This window comes from Lissotriton vulgaris, chromosome 12 (assembly GCF_964263255.1).
Source record: "Lissotriton vulgaris chromosome 12, aLisVul1.2, whole genome shotgun sequence".
Lineage (NCBI taxonomy): Eukaryota > Metazoa > Chordata > Amphibia > Caudata > Salamandridae > Lissotriton > Lissotriton vulgaris.
In genome coordinates, this window is record NC_141700.1 from 161,280,531 (window position 1) to 161,301,729 (window position 21,199).

Consider the following 21,199-nt stretch of genomic DNA (forward strand, 5'->3'; position numbering starts at 1 on the left):
TGTCGCATTGTTTTTTTGGTTCAACGGGTGCTGGGCATTTGGGTTTGGAGTAGAGGCTTGCGTCAGTGAGGAGATCGCTTTTTATTTTGTCAGTTTTTTGGATAAAGAAAGCAGCGAAGTCTTCACATGAGGGTGCCCCACGCCCAGTGTTGAGTGGTTGTGGTTGCTCTTTGGATTGCGATTTGATTAGCTCAAACAGTTTTCTCGGGCGGTTCTTTGCTTGGTTAAGTTGGAGGCGGAAGAAGTCCGATTTTGAGCGTTTTATTTTCCTGAAGTAGGCATTTCTCTTCTTCTTCAATTCTTTTAGGTGCATTGCAGAGGGGGCTGATCTCCAGGTCCGTTCTGCCATTCGCATGTCTCTTCTATCTTCGTTGAGACTCCCGTCGTACCATGGTTTGGAGATTTTAGTAGAGACTCTTTTTAGTTGCATAGGTGCAGCCTCATTAATTATAGAGGTCATAGTGTTGAGATAGTGGTCAGTCAGAGTTTGGACGTCCGAGGCGCCTGCAGGAGGGAGTAGGAGATTGCAGCTGTTAGGGGGCAGAGAGCCAGGGTTGAGCTTTTTCGAGTTTCTTTTCCAGACCTTGGGCTTGGAGAGTTGCACAGGGTTGACTTTGACTTTTTCGTTGATAAAGAATGTGATAATGTGATGATCTGACCAGTCACAGGGTTGGATGGACTCGAGTTGGATAGAGTCCTCTTTGGAGATGATCAGGTCGAGGGTAGAACCTTTCTCGTGGGTCGGCCTGTTGCATATTTGGGTGAGGTTCAGGGCATCGAGGAAATTTTTAAGACTATTTACCACCGCGTCGTTGCGGTCATTCCAGCGGAGGTTGAAGTCACCAAGGTATATTTGGGTGAGCTGGCGTCCGGAATTGGTTGAGATCATATCCATGATTTGTTGGGAGAAGGTGAGGTTGTCCCTGGGTGGGTGGTAAATGCTGTGCAGAGAGCATATCGGTTTGCCCTCACTAATAATGTCGAGGCAGATGTATTCACAGGATGTTGGGGATGGTAGGGATGTGGAATTGACTTTCTGAACAGAGAGGTTGTTCTTGTATATGCATGCGATTCCGCCACCTATTTGGCCTGTTCTGTCGAGCCTGATAATGTGAAAGTTGGGAGGAACCAGAATGTCCATTATGGGTGTCGAGGATTCAGTTAGCCACGTTTCAGTCAGGATGATTAGGTCAAGGTCCTGCGTTCAGCAATGGCTGCTGAGTGTTTCGTCGCCGATCTGCAGTTGAGAAGAGCGCATTTGAGACGGGGTGTGTAGAGGGTGTTAGATTGTTCTAGCGAGAGAGGGACTTTTCTAAGGTTATTGGGGATGGAGGATCTGCTGTTTAGTGTGGGTGGTCTAAGGGGATTTGGGTGTATCGTGGGAATGTTGCGGTGTGGGGTGCTTGTGTGAGTTTGGGGGGCTGGTTCATAGGAGCGGAGAAGGGTGAGTGTGTCGAGGTCAGAAGAAGAGTTGTGGGTGCGGCGAGGGCGGTTGTTGCGATTAAGAGCTGGGATTGATGTCAGATTGGGGCATAGCTGAGTGCGAGAGTTAGTCTGAGAGGTGGGGGACCCATTTGGCGGGGAGGTGTGGATGTGTGAGGCGTTGCATGGGCGATGATGGGGACTACGGGAGTTGCTGCGCCTATGAGCAGGGATTGACGCCTGGTGTGGGGCGTGGTGAGGGTGGGGGTCCGCCGGTGGGGTAGGAGACAGGTTGGGAGGGGGGTGGAGGTGGGTGGGCGGTGTATGGGGCGTGTGGAGAGTAGTTCTTTGATGACCTGAATGTCTTCTTTGATCTGAGTGAGGGTGGCCGTGATGTATTCCATCGTAGGGTTGGTGGTGGGGGTGGGAGTGGCAGTCAGGGGTGATTGGCTGGCCAGGGAATTCGTGTGCAGGCGGGAGGGAGGGCTGGTGTTCGGGCAGGTCTGCGTTGTGTTGGAGCGCGGGATGGGGTTAGGGAGGCTAGAGGTTCTGGACGGGAGGGGAGTGGATGGGGTAGGGAGGAAGTTGGTGTTATGGGTGGGGGCATTGGCGGTAGGCGGGGGGGACAACGTGTAGGCTGGGAGACTGGTAGCCGTGGTGGAGGTGAAAGGAGGATAGTAGGGGCTGAGAGTAGGAGGGGGAGTGGGAATGGAGATGGTCCTGTTGAGGGGAGGGGGCGTTAAATTAGGAGAGGGAGTACGTTCTGCGCAGTTGATTGGAGGGTAATGAGGACTGAGAATGGGGGGGGATAAAGGGGGGGAATTGTCGGAATGCGTGTTATTCTGGTGCTGGACTAAGTTGGGAGTGTTATGTGTGGGGACTGTGCTGTCAGCGCCGAGCGGGGTGTTAATGCCCGCTGTAGGTGTGATAGGTGTGTTGAGGGTATGTGTGGAGGTCCGCAGGTTGGTGGAGGGGGCGGGGGAAAGGGCGGTGTATGAGGGGGAGCGATCTATGTCTGTGATGGGGTGCTGAGTTGGGATAGTGAGGTTGTGGGTAGGGGATGGGAGGTCAGGGGTGGTAGGTGTGTCCCTGATTGAAAAGTATGCAGCTGAGAGGTCATGGTTGGTGGGATTGGGGGAGATATGCGTGTTTGTCCGTGACTTGGAGAGGTGTTCTTTGAAGGTGGGGAACATGTTGTCTAGCAGTTCCAGGTTCCTGTCTGTGGATTGTAATAGGACAATCCCGTTATTGTAAATAGTGATGGTGGCTCTGCCTGGAAAGACCTGGGATGGGGAGATGGAGAGAGTTTGGCTGTGTGCGGATTTTCTAGCCGAGGAGACGGTGAGTAGGGTGGAGAACGCTTTTCTCCATTGAGCTCTGCGTGTGGTGTGGAAGATGATATCGGTGTTCAGGGATCCATTAACCGGTGAGAAGTAGGTGTCAGCAAAGGGCTTTTCCGAGTGTGACCTAAGGAAATTGTGTTTAAAGCGTTTGGCGGCTTTTTTGGTGAGTGATGGTGGGTAGATGATTTTGTATGTATGTTTGCCGATGGGGTCCATGTTGCGTTGCAGGATTAGGTGGGTATGGGAGGATGCAGTAGTGGACTATAGTGGTACCAATGTGCAGAAAGACATGTTTGCAGAAAAACAGGTGCATACAGTAGGATACACAATAATAAGTTACAGCAAGCAAGATGTTATAAAACAAAGTGACACTAGTAATCAGCCAGCCTATCCAGGATATGAGAGTGAGCAGTAGGGCAAATACATACGGTAAATTGTAAGGTACAAGGTGTAAGAATAGGCATAATACTGATAATATATAAGGGTAGGGTACAATGGGTGAGTGCACTATACTATAGTTGATAATATTGATAGAATATAGAGGAAGGATCCAGATACACAATTTACAAGACTCAAAATTCAAAAATCGAGGGTGACACTGGTTGTCAGCTCAAATAGTGTGAGGTAGCAATCTGTGCATTTACAAATGTTCAGAATACAAGTGAGAGTGGCACTAGTGAGGACTCCTAATATACGAGGTAATAATCTGTGCATACAGGTGTTCAAAATACCGATATAGGTGTAGTACTACAATGATGTGTAAACACTCTGTCCTATATAAGGTAGTAATCTGAGCAATACAAGTGGTTAGAGTAGAGCTAGAGCGTACTAGTGCAGTGATGGCAAACACTCTTTCCTATATGAGGTAGCAGTCTGTGTAGTACAAACATTCAGAAAAGGCTATGAGAGCAATATTGCAAAAATATAGTAATAGGTAGGCATTCTTTCATATATGAGGTAGTAATCAGGTCTAAACAAATAATAAAACTATAGTAAGAGTATAAAAATACAGGCATAGGCCGGCATTCTGTTCTACTAGTCTAAAATACTATAATCCAATAGAAACTAGAGACTAGACTAAAATGGCCGCCAAATAGTTCAGATCAGGCTAGTAGTCCTTTGTTTGTTGCTAAGCAGGCTGGGAGAAAGAGAGAATAGTCCTCTTTTTGCTGCTATTGCTCTGAGCACAGGGGAAGAGATTCCACTTTCTGTTCAAGCAAACCAGAGCTCAAGTCTAGCTGGGAGGAATCTTATCTCTATGTGGGGGAGTTGAGCTGAAGGGGCACGTGGAAGACAGAAGGTATGGGGGGATTTATTGTTACAGTTTTATGGCCCCAGCCATTTTGTACAAAGGAATAGAATTTTTCAAGAGAGTTAGGCTTTTCAAAAAGAGAGCCGGTGGGTGGGAGAAGTAAATACCTGAGTTTTTGTGATTCAGTCAATATTGCCAGCAGAGTTATACAGAAGCATTACATAAATCCATGATTGGCTTCCTTCCCCTTCGTAGATGTATGTGTCTGGTTATAAAAAGGCATCCCAGCAGTATACCGATGTCAATGGGGGCAGTCTTCGGTGTTCCGCCGCCCCTACCGATCCTCACTTGCTCTTTTTGACTTTGAGCTGTGTTAGCTCTCCCGGCTCCGCTTCGAGATCTTGTGACCCCCGCCGTGTGAGCCAGCACCTGTGACCAACGTCCCTCCCGGCTCTCCAGACCGCTCGTGCTCCTCTGCTGCGGTGTGCGGGGGAGGGGGGGGTGCGTCGCCGTGACCCGGTGCTGCCTTTGCTGCCGTCGGGACCACAGTGTCCGGTGCTTCTCCCGCTTTCGTCCTGGTGCCCGCTGCCCCGCTCTCATTCCTCTGCTGCGGCTGTAGGTGCAGAGGGGCCGATGCTCCGCTTTGTTCCTGGTGCCCTCTGCCCCGCTCTGATTCCTCTGCTGCGGCGGTGGTGCAAAGGGGGTGGGGGGGCTCCGTTGTCGTCTTGCTCCCGCTGGTCTCGCTGCTCTCGGTGGTCTCCTGCCGATGCCGGTGCTGCGAGCAGCGTCCTCAGCAGCAGACAGGCGGGTGTTCCGATGTTGTTGTTGCCTCAGCCCCCTTCGGTCCCGGGGTGTCCGCTGAGGTGTCTCCCTGGCTCCCGATCTCCGCGTCTGCCTTCTGTTCGGAGGTGGGAGGGGACACTCCGGTGTGCGTTCTGTTCTGTCCCCGGCTGTGGAGGAAATCGGGTGTCTCTTACCACCGACCCGAGCCTCACTCCGCCTAACGCAGACCCTTAGATTCCTCTGCTGTTGTTGTTCCGCTATCACAACACGTTCCTTCACGGACTTCTCCGTTGTGATGCTGGTGGGTCACGGCGGTGTCCAGAACAAAACTCCTGTTCCTGGAGAGGTCGATGGCTGCTGCTAACAGGGATATACCCGATTAAGGGATCCCAAGCACGGGGAGCTCCTTCGGGGAGCTCCTACCAGGCGGCCATCTTGCTCATATGAGCTCATTGGGCTCATATGAGCCCAATAGCTCCAGGCCCCCGTCTGGTTTTGGCAAGGAGACTAGCAGGGATTGCCGTAGCAATGGCGGTAGTCAAGACACCTCCTGTGAAGCCTCGTAAAGGACTAATAAGTGGGGGGTCAGGCCTGTGGCATACACCTTGTATTATTCAGCGGAAGGCCATCTGGGCCAGGGGTTTTCCCGGTGGCCAGCGGTCTAATGGCCGCCTGCACTTCAAAGAGAGTGATCGGCTCATCTAGCGCGGTCCATTAATGGGATAGTGGGTAAAGGCGGGGGTAGAGAACACCTCCAGGTTTCATGGATCCGCAACACTAACGAGCCATACAGTACAATGTAGTGCTCAACAAATTTTGCTTGGATTTCCTGTTGGGTGTGTAGTAGGTGGCCAAGTCTCAAGCACCGCACAAGAACTGGCCGATGTGGTTGTTCTTTTCTAATTAGCCATGTCAACAAACGACCGGCTCGGTCTGCGGAGGAGTGAGTGCGGGCAGAGTGGGCAGCATAGTTTAGGCACTAACGCCTTTCCTATAGCTCTGCATGCTTGTGCCTCAATGCACTTAAGTGTTGGTCACCTGCTGGGTCAGACATCGCAGAGGATTCCAGACAGAAGAGTCAATGTTCAATTTGCATCACTTCATTGTCTATTTAACTGCTTGCGGATGCTCCAGCTGAGGCCTAAACAGTGGCCACGGATCACCACCTTTTGAGCCTCTCATTCCGACCCCGCATCTGTGCTTGAGCCTGTATTAATGTCAAAGAAGGATCATATGCATTCCCCAGGGCCGCACGGTAGGGTGGGTCTTCCATAGTCACCGGTTGAAGGCTCCATAAGCGCGTGGTTTTGTCAGCTCCCGGCCACTTGAGCTGAAGAAGATGGGGATTGTGGTCTGAGTGTGAAAGTCCCAGGTAGTCTGTGTGGTGACACCCAGGAAGCGATGCTGCTGAGTCCACAAAGCAGGCAATGCGGATGTGTAAGTTGTGTGGTGGGGAGTAAAAGGAGTAGATTTTAGTCTTGGGGTGCTGTGCGTGCCAGATATCTGTTAAGTGCAAATGGTTGTGCCAGTCCCCTAGCGACTGAGCTTGAGACGTTGCTGTTGTGCGTGAGAGAGGAGGGAAGGACCTTTCTAGCGCAGTGTCAAGTACTGCATTGAAATCCCCTCCTATGTGCCAAGGGAGGGAACTCCAATGTGCTAGGATACCTGATAGGGATTGTCAATATGTTTCCTGCTCTGTGTTAGGAGCGTATATCGGCACAATTATCATGTGCGGTTCATCCAAGGAGCCGCGTATGAAGAAGTATTGTCTGTCTGTGTCTGTCAGTGATTCTTCAAAATGGAGTGGGGTACCGGCCTCATCCATATCAGTAGCACCCCTCTAGTTTGTGAGGAATATACTGTAGCGTACACCTGCCCGCGCCATCTGTGTTGGAGACGATGTTTCTATAAGAATGTGAGGTGTGTTTCTTGCAGCAATGCTATTTGCTCGGATTGGCGTTTAAGATAGGCGTAGGTGTTGTAGCAAAGCGAGGTGGTATGTATCCCCCTCACGTTCCAAGAGACTAAGGGACAACATCATTCACAGGGGTAAGCATGACTACGCGTGTGGTACGCGTCTGGGAAGGGCTGAGATATTGGTCAGGGGAAGCAAGCTGGGGATTGCCCCTACTTGATTTTGCATCGCTTGGGCATGGTCAGTGTTGTGTTGCAATTCAGAGAGCAAGGGCTGTGAAGAGGAAAATAGGGGGGTAGAGGAGAATGAAGAGAGAAAATGGGAAAACAAAATGTGGGCTAACTGTGTTAGAGCAGGGGGACAACATGTATCCACCCAAACTGTGGGGTAAATGTCCCACTACAACAAACGGCTGTTTTTGCCAGAATGCTAAGGGATGTGACGCGTTGAAGGTGTTAGGGTGTTCTGTGCACACTTGTGCTGCAGGCCCCCATGTGCTGCTGTGCTGCACTCACGAGTTTTCATGTCGGGTGCATAAGTGGAGTGGAGGAGTGATGCCTGGGTACCCGCAGAGTGCCATGGCAAGTTGGATCTGGCATAGCAAGTCGCGTTGAGACGCAAGAGATGCGCTGCATGCTGCAGCACGGTGCATGATAGGTGATAGAGGCATTGTCCTAGAACAGTTCTTCTGCCGTTCGAAGCGTGACGTCTGGAGGCAGCCCCGCTTCGTCTCTAATGGGCCAGACTGCCAGGGAGCTGTCTTTGCTAGGGGAGCGGTCAAGAGGGGTATCCACTTCTCAGTAAGATTTGTGGGTGCCCAGCGTGGCCGCAGCCTGAAGCGCCTCCCTGCACTCTTGGTTTACTTGCTCCAGGTTTGGGACTACTCGAGGCTGGGAGGGCCGTACGGGGTTAGTGTGTTGGCACTTTCTCCCACGGGTTCTCGTGCGATGGACCGTGGGCTATGTGTTTTGCCCTGCCTTGGAGATGCTCCCGGATGGGCAGTGGACTCCAGCCATGTGCAGGCCTCTTCCGTCTCATCGAAAAAGTGCGAGGTGATGCCAGCGGTGACACAGAAAGGGCTGGAAAGAAGAGGGAGTATGGGATATCCAGCTCATACAGTCGCCTTTTTACTTTTAGGAAGGACCCTCTTTTCCTCTGCACTCCAATGTCGTAGTCAGGAAAGAAAAGGACCACAGCGTTGTCAGCCCGCACTCCTCAAGCTTGCGGACTTCAAGCAGCACTGCATGCTCTTGTAGTTGAGGAGGCAAAAGAGGAAGGGTCTAGGCCTTGGCCTGGGTGGTGGGCATCTCGCTGGGACACAGTGCACCTTTTCAACTGTGTAAAAAAGGGGGAGAGCGACCCTGGCAGAAGCAGGGTGCGCAGCCAGTGCTCAATGAATCCCACTGCATCAGTACCCTCAGCGCCTTGATGCAGGCCAACAACTCGCACAATATTTCTGTGGGAGCGCCCCTCCTTAAATTCAGCCTGGTGTTCTAGGAGGTGGACCCCTCTAGGCAGGTCACGTACCATGGCGGTTGCGTCCACAACAGAAGGATGGTCCTCTGCAAGCGCAAGCTCCATGTCACGTACTTTATCCGCAACCTTGCGATGATCATCGTGTAGCAGGGTCAAATCCACAGTGATTTTATCTATGTGGTCTTTGAGTGAGGTGCAGGTCTGGGCAAGGGAGGTACCCATCCTCTCCACAGCTTTGAGCACTGAGTCCAGTTTGGTGTCTAATACCAGGGACGACACTGCATCTGGTGCGCATTCCCCCTGCTCCGGATGTGTGGTCAAGGTATCTAGTTGTGATGGGGCTTAGGTCGCCCAACTGCACTGTCGACCCATTGCTTGGCAGTATGTTGCAATGCTGGCCGTAAGGGACAGTGGGAATGGCTGGTGACCAGATGGGACCAGGTCTTGCGCATTCCGCAAGGCTGTAGCAAAGCAGCAGTGAGAGTGGCGGGCAAATGCGATGCCATTCCCCAATAACATGTGCGTTCATAGCTGCACCCACAGTATTGCGTCCCACACCAAAGTGTTTACTTGTGTTACAGCACCGTAGCTGTTCACGTCTGTCCATGGGACCTGAGCCCACATTCGTCAGCGCACTGGGAAGGAGGTGGGGAGCGAGGCGAGGGGCAGGTGCACAATGGAGGGGGCGCCCACAGCGGGAGGTTCCTTCCAACACGTCCGATCACTCACCGATCACCAAGTGGGCACAAGACACAACAGCCAAACTCCAGTAACTCACCTGAGTTACTGAGTTGGACCAGAGATTTGGGCAGGCTGCAGTAAGACATGGGGGGGGTATACCACAAAGGGAAGGTATGCAGCCTCTTCAGTGCTCATATCACTGACCAGGCACGCACAAGCAGCTCCAGCAGGATTCCTGATGGGTGTGGCCCTGGGTCTGGGCCAGACACGACCCCTGAGCCCAACAGCCCTCCCCTGCCCCACAGCCCTCACTCGGACCATCGAGCATGGGAGGAATAGTTCACCTGACTGGATTGGTGTAGGACTCAACAATCAGGCACAGCAACCGATATAGGCCTGGGCCTAAAATGGCCCCCAGACCCAGCAGTACTTCCACCTTTTTCTCCGTCGTCCGCCTGGGTCGTAGAGTGGGTGCAGAGCTCTGGGAAGCTGCCAGGGTGACACCAGGAGGAGGGTGTTCGCGGGAGAAGGTGAACAGTCTCTTTGGGACTTGCAGCACAAGTCAGGTGCGCACTGCGCAATAATCAGGCCACACTGATGGTTAAAGCGTAAAAGGCCATTTATTAGGACCAGGCTCTACAAACATAAACAACAACTAAATACACATTAATCAACAACAAATCCCCCCCAACATCAACTCAACCTTCATACACTCCGGACTCACCTTCTATTCCATTTCATGACCCATTCTGTTCTTCATCCCTTTCTTCAGATCTCTCTTAGCATCCTGGCATTACACTCATGCCTCCAGTTCCCTCCCATCATTCACTCTCCCCCCCACGAGAGGTGGGTGCGCCCACTAGTGACTCCCCCACCCCTCCCAAGTACTGCCAACCCTGCAGCCATCCTAAACTGGCACGCTCTGCCAACCCTACCCCTGAACCCTATTAAAGTAGGGTGGGTGGGAAGCCTTAATTAAACTACCCCACCGACGATGCCAGAATGCAGGAAGAGGAAGTTGCCTTCCTCTCCTGCATTCTTATACCCACTCCCAAACCACAACCCTCACCCCAGCCTGGCCCCCTCAGTGCGAACGACCCCGGGTGAAGACTAGTCTGCGACTATCACTTCCCCCGGTGCCCTGCATGAGGCACTCCAGCGGGACACTTGATGGGTGTAGGCCTAGACCCGACATGGCCTCCGGTCCCAACAGCCCTTCCAACCCTCACAGGGCTCACCCAAGTCACCAAGTGCGAGATGGTCAACTCACCGCTTGGTGCGATTCAGCATGGAGCTCCGCTCTGGGGGAGCCTGCCCCCAGGCGGGCTTTCGGCATCCTGCTGGTCCTGCCGTGTATGGTGCCACCTCCGCTTGGCGCTCAAGCTTTGCCGTAATCCAGCACCTCACCACAACATACCACTGGTATGATCCATGCGAGTCTGACAGCCTCCACACGTAGACGAGACAGGGCCACATGAGGTAGCCCAGACCTGGGGTAAGTGTGCTGCAGGTTCCTGATGTGAGGCATCTCTCTGGGGACACCCGGCCGCAGGGTCGGTGACCCGGCAGAGCCGCTGAAACGTTGGGTTTGCGCCACCTGCACCAGAGCCGCCGGTCTAACCTCGAAGCTCATTGGTGCAACGGTTCAGTTTATTTGCAGCTCTGGGTGAACTGCATCACCTGCTTCACCAATGACCTCAGTTGGGGCACAGGATGGCAGCATGAGCACATCAATGTCATTTGATTAAGGGGGCCAGAGTGCGGAGCCCTTTAAAAATGCATCCATGTTAGCCAGTTGGCCAAGCCCCCTGTCAGCCATATCTCTTATTAAAGAAAAATAAGACTTTTATCCTGGTTAGGTGAAAATGCTTAGTATTAATGCTTCTATGCAGCAAAGCCGTAGACAGTTCTTACTTATATGTAGGTAAGGGGAGCAGCGTGGCTACTTTCAGGAAGCAGGGAAAAGGGTAGCAACCTGGCTATTTGGCACGGTGTCTTGTCTTCAAAATCAAGGTACATTTTGAAGCTCAGGGGCTGGAAATGTAAACACCATCTCCTAATCAGCCTTTCTTCCAGTGAGACACATCAAAGTTTGACCACACTGATCTTAAGGCGCTGGTTTGCCTGCAACCTCTCATACTTGTTCTTAAATATATATAGTCTTCCATGTGAACTGCCTCTATCATTTAATATCAGGTTCATCAGGAGGACAACATTTACTATTAGTAGAGATCTGATTATGTGTAAGTACACTTATGAGAATACTTGCATGTAAGCTGATCCATGCTAACAATTTACTAATAAAATGTTGCACCACAGGGCACCCTGGTTAGGGGCACTGGAATAAATTTGTGTATTAATTTTGTAGGAGCCACTGGGTATGGCTAACACACAGTTGCTCTAATATGCTATTAATCTTCTAAAGCATGTTTGCCATTTTTCAGTGTCATTCTGTTTCATTCATTTTTTTATCCAATAATTTAACATTTAGATAATGTGTGGTTTTTCCATTTTTTTATTTTCTATTATTCTATAGGCCTTGGTGCTTGAACTTCAAGTAATGCGTGCCCTGGTGATGACCCTGATAGAAGATGATGTAGGATTGAAACGTTTACAAATGAACGTTACTGAAACATCAATTTTGAAAATGATACACATAACTGAACCTTGATGTTCAAAGTTGTTTTGCCATAACAATTTGTCCTACAGCTCTCTCTCTGTATGTATACACACTCTCTACTCACAATGGTTCACTGTGTTGTGACTTGAGTAATTAACACCTTCTTTACACCTACCAAAGCAGTTACACTTGTGAGGATTACAAAAATGTTTATAGGCTGACAATGTGATTTTGTCTGTGATTTATTCAATTGTGGGACACGTGACAAGTCTCTTGTACAACGGTATCTTCTTTTCGAAATGATGCCCTTGTGAACCATTGTTGTGTACATACAACATGATGGAGGCAAAGGAAACCAGCTAGGGTATACTTCGCAGACTTTATAGGGAATGGGGCACTAGGCCTTCTCTCCACTGGGGGTAAGTGTACTATGAAAACATCATAACCTTGGACAATCCATATTGCTAATACCATCCCAAATGTAATGATGTGATGTGGAGAAGTGTGGCTCAATGGTCAGAGCGGCAGACCCTGATGCAGAGGTCTAGCCCGGAACCAGGGTTCAATTCCCCGCCTCGGCGGGTCTTGGGCTCAAAATTCCACGGAACAGATAATTCTCGCCTCGGTGCCTATTCTAATCATAGAGTCCCACTCTGCAACTCTGGGCAATAGCTTGCTTAATCTCCACACCGGCCCCCACAACGCTAAGGATGCCTGGTCTCCACCTTGGGGGTGCCCAGGAGTGGACGCCTCACAGGGAAAGCCAGGACGGGTTCCACAGCGGTATTCGTACAAGCGCCTTGAGACCCTTGCGGGTGAGTAGTGCGCTATACAAGTATCAATTTACATGCATTATGATGTAGCTTAGGAATGATGTGAAGGAAGGGTAGAGGAGTTGGCCTAACGGCTAGAGCGGTCGACCTTGAATCTGGGGAACCGGGTTCGAGTCTCGGCAATGAAGTTGAACATCCGATGATACTGGGCAAATCACTTAATTTCCCCGTGCCTAACAAAAACGAATGTGTGTCCGCATGTAACGTAACTGGTGCTATGTTAAGCGCCCTGATACCAGATTCGGGTCAAGTTCGCGCTATGTAAAACTCTGCAAAAATAAAAAAGGTGTTCTGATTTAGAAGGTTAGGGGGTTTTCAATAGATTACAAGTTCAGTTATGACTATAGGCTGGTAGCGTCAGGAAAGTAATGTATATGTATGCCAATAAACTATTTAGAAACAACTTACCTGACGTCTCAAGCAAGTCATTATACTGGGCATGAGCTGGAGGAACGGAGGGAAGACGTGCAGAGACGTCGGGTGCTGTTGCAAGCTAAAGAGGCCTTGGTAAAGGAGACCCGTGACTAGAGGGGTGTCCTTTTGGACATCAGAGTCCCACTTTGATGCATTGAAGCATGCATAATGAGACAACCATCTGAGGGCTTGCATGATGTTGGTGCTCACCAAGGAAAAAATATGCATGGCTATCCAAATTTGGCTAAGGGTGGTGCTGCACAGCTTTATCGAGCAACGCAGAGGACTTTTATCCCAATAATTGTCAAAGTACCTTTTTTCAGAAGGTCCAGCCACATGGGCTTTGGTGATAGCTTGCTTGTGGTACAGGCAGGTTAGATGGATATAATCTGGAATCCTCCAATACGCTTACGACGTGGTGTTAAGGGCAAGCTCACCTGAGCCATAGTGTTGTAGGCAAATCGAAGCAGGATTTCACCTTGTGAAGTGGAAAGCAAAAATAGAAACCGTATGCGCAGCTCTTTTTTTGATCAATAGATCCAGTAAGACTCAGCAGTATTGCATCTTTTCTTGAATGCAAATGAATTAGATCTTTAGTATCATTTAATCAAATTAAAGCTGATGAAATGGTTTTGTAAGGACACATTTCTATTATTTCTGTTTATTCCTGAAAGGGTGCCTTTAGCCATCACAAACATTGCATAGATGTGTTATCGCACTAAAAATCATGGCCATGGGGAAATCACTGCACAGGTCTCGTATTCATTGAAGGATGTTTGTGTACGCAGTGGTAATTGTATGGGTCATGTTTCAGTTGCACACTACCTTTACATTTTCCCTTTTTAAGGTCTGGCCAAGAGATAGCTTAAACTCTCTTGCCAACCTTATAAATTTAAAAATAAATACATAGATACAAGTATCCTCAGTCCTCTTCATTCATTGGTCTGTTCAAATGCCATTCGTGTTGGCTTCCACCCATCAAAGCATATAGTATGGGGCAATGTGTCAGCCCACTTCAGCTACTGCCTGTCTTTCAGTGAGAGTTGTTGTCACGTGTGCCTAAAAAGATGGGTACTTTACTGCCAGAACTGGTAGGCCCGTGTTTTACTTTACCAGGGCTTTCACTCGTAAAATTCTTTATTCATTTTAATGGTTTTAGTCATCCAATCATCTTTGAACCATGTCCATACAGAGATTCAATAGTAGTCTGCACAAATAAGAACCACAGTTTCCTGTGATATGCGTTACAACAAAAAAAAGGTTTGCAACCCTGTTCTACTTGCACATGACTGTCAGGAAGCACCCATAATGTCCCATTAAAAATATACTCAGTTTTTGTTTAACACTTCAAACTTCTAGGGCAGCCCTATGGTTGTGACATTCCGAGGATGGTGGTGTTCTTTTTCTTCTTTTTTTATTTTTTAGGCATATTCTTGCAATGTAAAGTGTAACCAATGTAACCATCACTCCAGATGGCAAGGCCAGGCCTATTGGCTTGGTCAAACAGATTGTGACTCACTTCTCTATTCAAACAGGCGCGCAGCATCGAGCTCAGTTTATTTTCGACAGCTCTTTTACCGAAACTGGTGTTTATGAGCTGAGAGGGAACATTTCCTCGCCACCTCCCCTCTCCACCGCCCTCTTCCTTCTGAGACGGCAAAAGAATGCGAACAAAGAGGAAACGAAACGAGTCATTGTGCGGGGCTGGTTAAACAGGATCCCCATAATCACACCAGCGCCATTCTTATACTAATGTAGAATCAGAGAAGAAGGTTCGCTCAGAAGCCCGCCATTTTGTGGCGCAGATTCCACAGCACACTCTGCTCTGAGGCTCACAGGCACAATGCCCCCGGTGGAGACAGTGCGGCGACTGCCGAGAGTGTCGCGGCTCCTATCAAAGCCCGCAAAGTTATCCTTTGTTTGAGATGTTGAAAAGGTTCTTGGAAACAGGGTGAATATGCCTCTTATCTCTTCTGACTGCTGCTGCCTTTTTTAAATCCGATTTACGGCGATAGATGCACCCCTCGCCTCTCGCTTGTCATCGCCTTAGAGTTGTTTGTTAACCCTTTGATCTAAAAGGAAAGAGGGTCGGGTGGAGGAGGGAGCCACGAACCAGCCGGGGGCAGAGGGACCTAAATACAGGTAGCAATACCCAACGCACTCTGGAGGCCCACAGCGGGCTGTTCATAAGGATGGGTGGACGGCAAGGGCATTGGAATTATGTGGCAGGGGAAAACCCAGAAATGCAGCTGCGTTGACTAAACGATGGGGCAAGGAAAGGCAAATTATGTGGTGCAATGAGGCAAATTTTGTGATAACGTGTAAAATTAGCAAAAAATAATGCTAACATTTTTTTAACAGAGTTTTCACCTCATTATTACTACTTTAACGCCCAACTAGAGCGATAAGCAACTGAAAGCTGATCAACCTTTGCGAAGGGCCTTCCACTTCGCGACACGTGTAGGTGCATTTTTAGCAACTTTTGATCCCTTTGGGCTAGAAAAAAAACATTGGGGTTAAATTTGCAAGTTATGTTGCAGATGTGCGAATCCATAATTATGCGTAAAACGCCACAGAATCACATAAGCCCAGTGTCCCTAACTGAGGGTTATTCTTAAACTTATCCAAAAGCAGCCGAACCACACTCCATTTTTTTTAGTCACATATGTAGTTTTCTGATGCAGAACGATAAAGCTGTTCGACACTGCACAACATTGTGAAGAAATTAAAAATGCCCCTAAGGGAGGCTACATAAGTTTAAACCAAAGTATGCTTCCATTGATTTGAAGATACCACTCTCACAATATTTCAGTTTTCGATTCATTGACCAAGGGGTCTTGGATCTTTACACATATTTTGTATCCTGAAGATGGTCTCACAGATATATTACAATGGAGACTGAACGTCGACTTCTAAACCAATCATCCAATCATCCTGTGGAGAAGCGTGGCTCAATGGTAAGAGCGGCAGACCCTGATGCAGAGGTCTGGCCCGGGACCAGGGTTCTATTCCCACCTCGGCAGCTCTTGGACTCAATTTCCCCAGACCTGATAGTTCTCGCCTTGGTGCCTAGTCTAATCATGGGTCCCACTCTGTGACTCTGGGCAATAGCTTGCTTAATCTCCACAATGCCCCTAGCAGTGCTGTGGATGCCTGGCTTCACCTTGGGGGTTCCCAGGAGTGGACATTTCGCAGGAAAGCCAGGATGGGTTCCACAGCGGTATGAATACAGCGCTACGAGGCATCCGGGTAGAAGTGCGCTATATAAATACTCTACATTTACATCCTTTTAGTTATTGTTAAATTCATTTAGGGAGATATAGATCCTATGTATGGGACAGACTCCATGTTTGACTTTAAGGAAATAGGTACTTATGCATTGATGACTGGTTATTTTTCATCTAGTATAACTGTGTAATACCAATTATCAATTTATGTGAGAATTGTTGTTAGGAACCCCTAATGTTATGTATTTTGCTATAGACTGAAAAAGTAGAGATACAACCCGCTAGTAGAATTTATTTCGCCAAACAAATAACATGCATGTATATTCGCGATTAATATGCAATGTCATGGTGAGACATCTTTTATAAGATATATACACTGATAAAAATCTCTTTTGTGTTAAACAAATCCCTTGTAGGCACTCATATCTGTTTAACTTTAATTACCCAAGCCAACAAAGGTCTATTGGTGTTCCTGCATTTATTTGAATATAACACTTTCCAAAAGTGCCAGTTCTAAAACAGCAACATTAAATCTAACTTCACCAGTAAGGAGTATTTATCATTACCATTCCAAAGGCATGAGACATGAAAAAGCTACTCCTCGCTGATCAGGAATTACAGCTTTAAAGTGTATTAAAGAATTCCCAATGCTGACCTATGAGAGGGGTAGGCCTCACAGTAGTGAAAAACGAAACTGGCTGTTTCTCACTACCAGAACCTGAAAAACATAAAGGTGCATGTCCTACCTTTTACTTTCATATCACCCTGCCCTTGGGGTTACTTAGGGCCTACCTTAGGGGTGACTTATATGTAATAATTGGGGAGTTTAAGGCTTGGCAAGTAGTTTTAAATGCAAAGTAGAAGTGGCAGTAAACTGTCCACACAGTCACTGCAGTGTAAGTCCTGAGATACGTTTGAAAGGCTACTTCTATGGGTGGCACAATTAGTGCTGCGGGCCCACTAGTATCGTTTGAAGTACAGGCCCCGGGTAAATGGTATACCACTTTACAAGATGCTTACTAGTACATAAAATATGCCAAACAAGTATACACCCATGTCATCATGTTTAGGGGAGAAGAACACGCACTTTAGCACTGGTTAGCAGTGATAAAGTGCTCAGAGTCCTAAGGCCAACACAAGGAATCAGCAACATGTGGAGACAAAAGGCAAAAAGTTGAGGGGAAGATCACCCTAAGGATGCCACGTCTAACAGGTACCACAACTGAGTATGTGTTTTCTAAAGAGAATGCAGTTGAGTCCATGATCCAAAGATAACTCCAGGTTCTGTCGCACATGCCTCCCTCTGACTACCATCAGAGTCCCTTTAAGCAGCACTTCATATGGCCATGTTAGCCATTTAGTCATGCATACTCTGAAGGCACTTCTCACAAACCATATGTGAAGTGCCTTGAGAATAAATTTCAATCAAGAAACAAGGATTAGCAAAGGCCAGAAAACCAGTCAAGATAAAGTGTGGCGAGGATGCATGCTATCGCCTAAATGTGCTGCATCTAGCAGGTTGCTTTATCGCTTGTGTGATAAACATGCATTACATCCCTGTTGTCCACTAGCCTTAGGAACTAAGACCTGAATACACAGGAAATAGCTTGTTCAAGACTCCCTCTGAACACACTTATGAAAGCCTGACCTTCAGAGCAAAACAATTCAGGGAGCTTCATATACATTCCCTGACAAAAGCTATACATTTATATTCACGCATGCTGCAAGCCTTTAAAGGCAGTGAATTTCCCCTATATTTACTTCACATTTTGTAAAGTGCAACTCAATTGGGAGGGTGTGCAAGCACTGTACATAAGAACATGAGAATGCAGAGCAACCTCTTTCAAAGAACTAGCAAGTAAAACCCAAAAGGTCGTACAGTAACTTGTAACACATTCAGCAATAGTTTCTGGTGGCAGCATGAAGAGATGGATGTCATTAGGTATTATGGTAAGAGAGATCAGTGAAAGTCTAGGGTGACTAGTGAAAAACAAATATTGGTCGGTGAGTTGTAAGATCACAACAGATTAGGGGCTTGTTGAGAGAAAAGGGGAGAGGAAAAAATGACAAAACATAAGGGGATGGATGGAAAGAAGCACAATTGGATAAAGGTGAGCAACATGGTTATAGCTTAGGGGAGGGTGAGAAAAACATGGGCTGGAAGATTTGGAGGTAAAGTTAAGGAATTAGAGATAACAAACATGGAACAAAGGACAAGGGGTGAAGAGATACACACTGAAATAGATGCAGACGGTTGGATAAAAAGGGAGTAAGAAAGTATTATGGGCGGAGGCGACTTAAGAAGGCACTCTGAGCTGCATGGAGAGTTTAAAGGAAGATGGGTGAAAAAATTGAGTATTCCAGGTTGGATTTTGTACACTTTCTGAGGCACAACGAAACAAGTTCACAAGCAGCATGCTCCTTCTTGTCAGATTTTCAAGGTAACGCAGGAGTCTTCACTACCCAGTCTTTCATCAGGCATAGTACATTCTTCGCATAGATAGTCTATTCATCCCATGAGGTCTGTCCCTATTAGACAGCAATAGTTAGTTTTATTTCTATGTTGGTGGCCAGATCACCAATTTTAGCCAACTGGAAATCTAATATGTTTCCCGCCTACTCCCAGTGGATAAATACAATACATAAAGTGCATGCATATGAATAACTGTATGGAAAACATACAGGAACCTTACATAAAATTTGGAAAAATGGGAGGAGCTGATAGGAATATTGCAATGACTCCTACGTGGTTGATGAGGAAAGCATGGGAGGGAGGATGTAAGGATCCGCAGGATTTTATATTATGTTTATATGTGATATGCTTTTTTCCTCCTTAGCTTTGTAATCCATTAATGAATATTCATATATTTATTGGATCACGCTGCATTGATATAAATAAAAAAATAAAATAAAAAAGAGGTCTGTCCCTTGAAAGTGTTTACAGGAGTTTGTATAAGGTGAAACCACATATGATTGATAGTATTCTCTTAGTGACTCATGTTAGAATTCACACTCATTCTTCTACTTGCTTTAACAACATCTTAACAAATTCCTATTTTACCTTCATGTCTTACAGCAAAAACATAGTGCTTTGAGTTGCAACATTCTACAATGAAGAAACAGATCTTGCCCTTGATTTCCTCCTCTCTCTCGCTTGTAACTCCACCCAACGCTATCCAATTCTATGGTCCTACCATATTAAAGCAATCTACCACCCCTCTATGCAAACCTGTTTCAATTCCTGTACAGAAGACCTCCTCCTGGTCTGGATGAAACTGTTCATTCAAAGATGTGCAATGTAATTTATCCCCATTGGCATGTAGGGCTCATAACAGATGGGAATTGAAAGGCAGAAAACTATTTGCCCAGATGCCATCCTGCTCATTGGCAGATGACCTTTTCTATGAGGGAAGTAGGAGTGAATGCCCCTAAATAGCTGAGAGCTCCTGGGTGCCTAACTACACGCAATGGAATAAGGCCACCTGCAAGACCGATTGCTTAAACGCAGGTCAATTATAACATTATAAAAGTTGATTTATAGCATATAAGATGAAAATGAATGCTGTCTAATGATTTCATTTTCGTAATTAATTAAAAATAGATTTCATCATACTGCACTGTTTTAAGACCCAGCAGTCTTTCTGCAGAATCTCACTGGTGAGATTGCATATTAACTCATGTTACCTTTCTAAATGTAAACTTGGGCACAGCTTAGATTTCAGGTTTATGAACTAAGCAGCTACACCTGCCATTTGCAAGGCACACTTAAAACTGTTAAGAAGTTCCTCACTGCTCGGAGGTCCAAATATCAGCTATCCATGGTCCTGAAATCAAATGATTCTAGGAAAATGGCACAAAATATGGATTTCCTTGCAATCACCTATAGTGCTTACAATTTGGGAATATGAAACACGCTCCACCTTAGCTCACCTGCAGTGCTTAATGAAAGACATTTTAATGCATGGGTGGACTTCCGTCATTAACAGCTCTTGCAATAGGAGAGTCAGCAGCTGCAAAATTAAAGAAAGATACCGCAATAGGCCATAAGATGGAAAACTAATAAAGGATTTCAGGCAGCCCTTTTGGACGGGGGAATAGAAATTAAGTTCTAATGTTAAACCCTGTAAGAGTTATTGAGCCTATAGGAGCTTAGAGAGTCATGTAGTAAGAGTACCTAAGCTCACATAGGCCAGAGTTTGAAAACTACGATAGCTTAGCGGAAAAGGAGCAAAGGATCAACCGTGGCGGTTTCTCTAGTGTAAGGGGCTATGGACTAGCTTTCATTTTCAAGGATTTAAAGGATTTGTATGCATTCCAGGATCTCTCTTACTAATGTGAAATGTGGGAGTGTGGAGCCTGTGGATTTTTGTCTTCACTGTTGGTCACCACCATTAGTTGAGTGGATTTACCCTTTAAAAGGCCCTGCTTGACCTACTTCCAACCATTAGCAACCATGGACAGATGAAGAAAATAAAGCTTACTGCGCTGAATAATTCCTACCTACTCGAAGACTAAGGAGATCATTGTTTGCAGCTCTGCCTTAGATATGATGGACCAAAAAGCCACTGCAAGGTCTAGTGGCGGTAGCCTCTTACTCATCCCCAAGGATGCAGGTGTCTGAGTGAGCTTGACAGAGGAAGCTAAGGCCTGCTTGAGAGAAGAGTAGAGCATCAGTTACATCTGGGCGTCTCTCCTCCCTGCTCCTATTGAACTTCCTTCTTGTGCTTGGAGAGTGAAGAATGTCCTCTTAAAAAATGAAGCTGTTGCTGGTGCAGAGAAATCCCAAGAGCCAGTTCAAATGGGACACTTTGCTGTACGTCCAAACGGAAGTTGTTGGACCTTGTAGCTACAGTCCACAACCACTGCCCATGGAATAACAAGCCATACATCGAGGTTTTCGGATTTTTTATATAAAGAAGCCATACCTATTGGGTTTTTGTCAAAGTCTAGAAAAAACCTTTGCTGGGATTGAAAGGTCCCTTGAATTGTGACAGACGTGCTTTCCTACCCTGCCTTTTTGTTGTCAAGAGCAAACAAAGATCATGTGTGTGCGCCATGACATAATCCTGTCTCATGGATGCCGTCTTTTTGGACCAGGAGAGGCACCCGAACCACTACCCCCCTATTGGAGTAAGGCTACTGCCTTTACCAGTAGTGAAGCAGCATGAGCACATTACTATCAGCATAACGCTTAGCAATAAGTAGAAGTGAAGTTCTGCTTCTGTGTGCATAA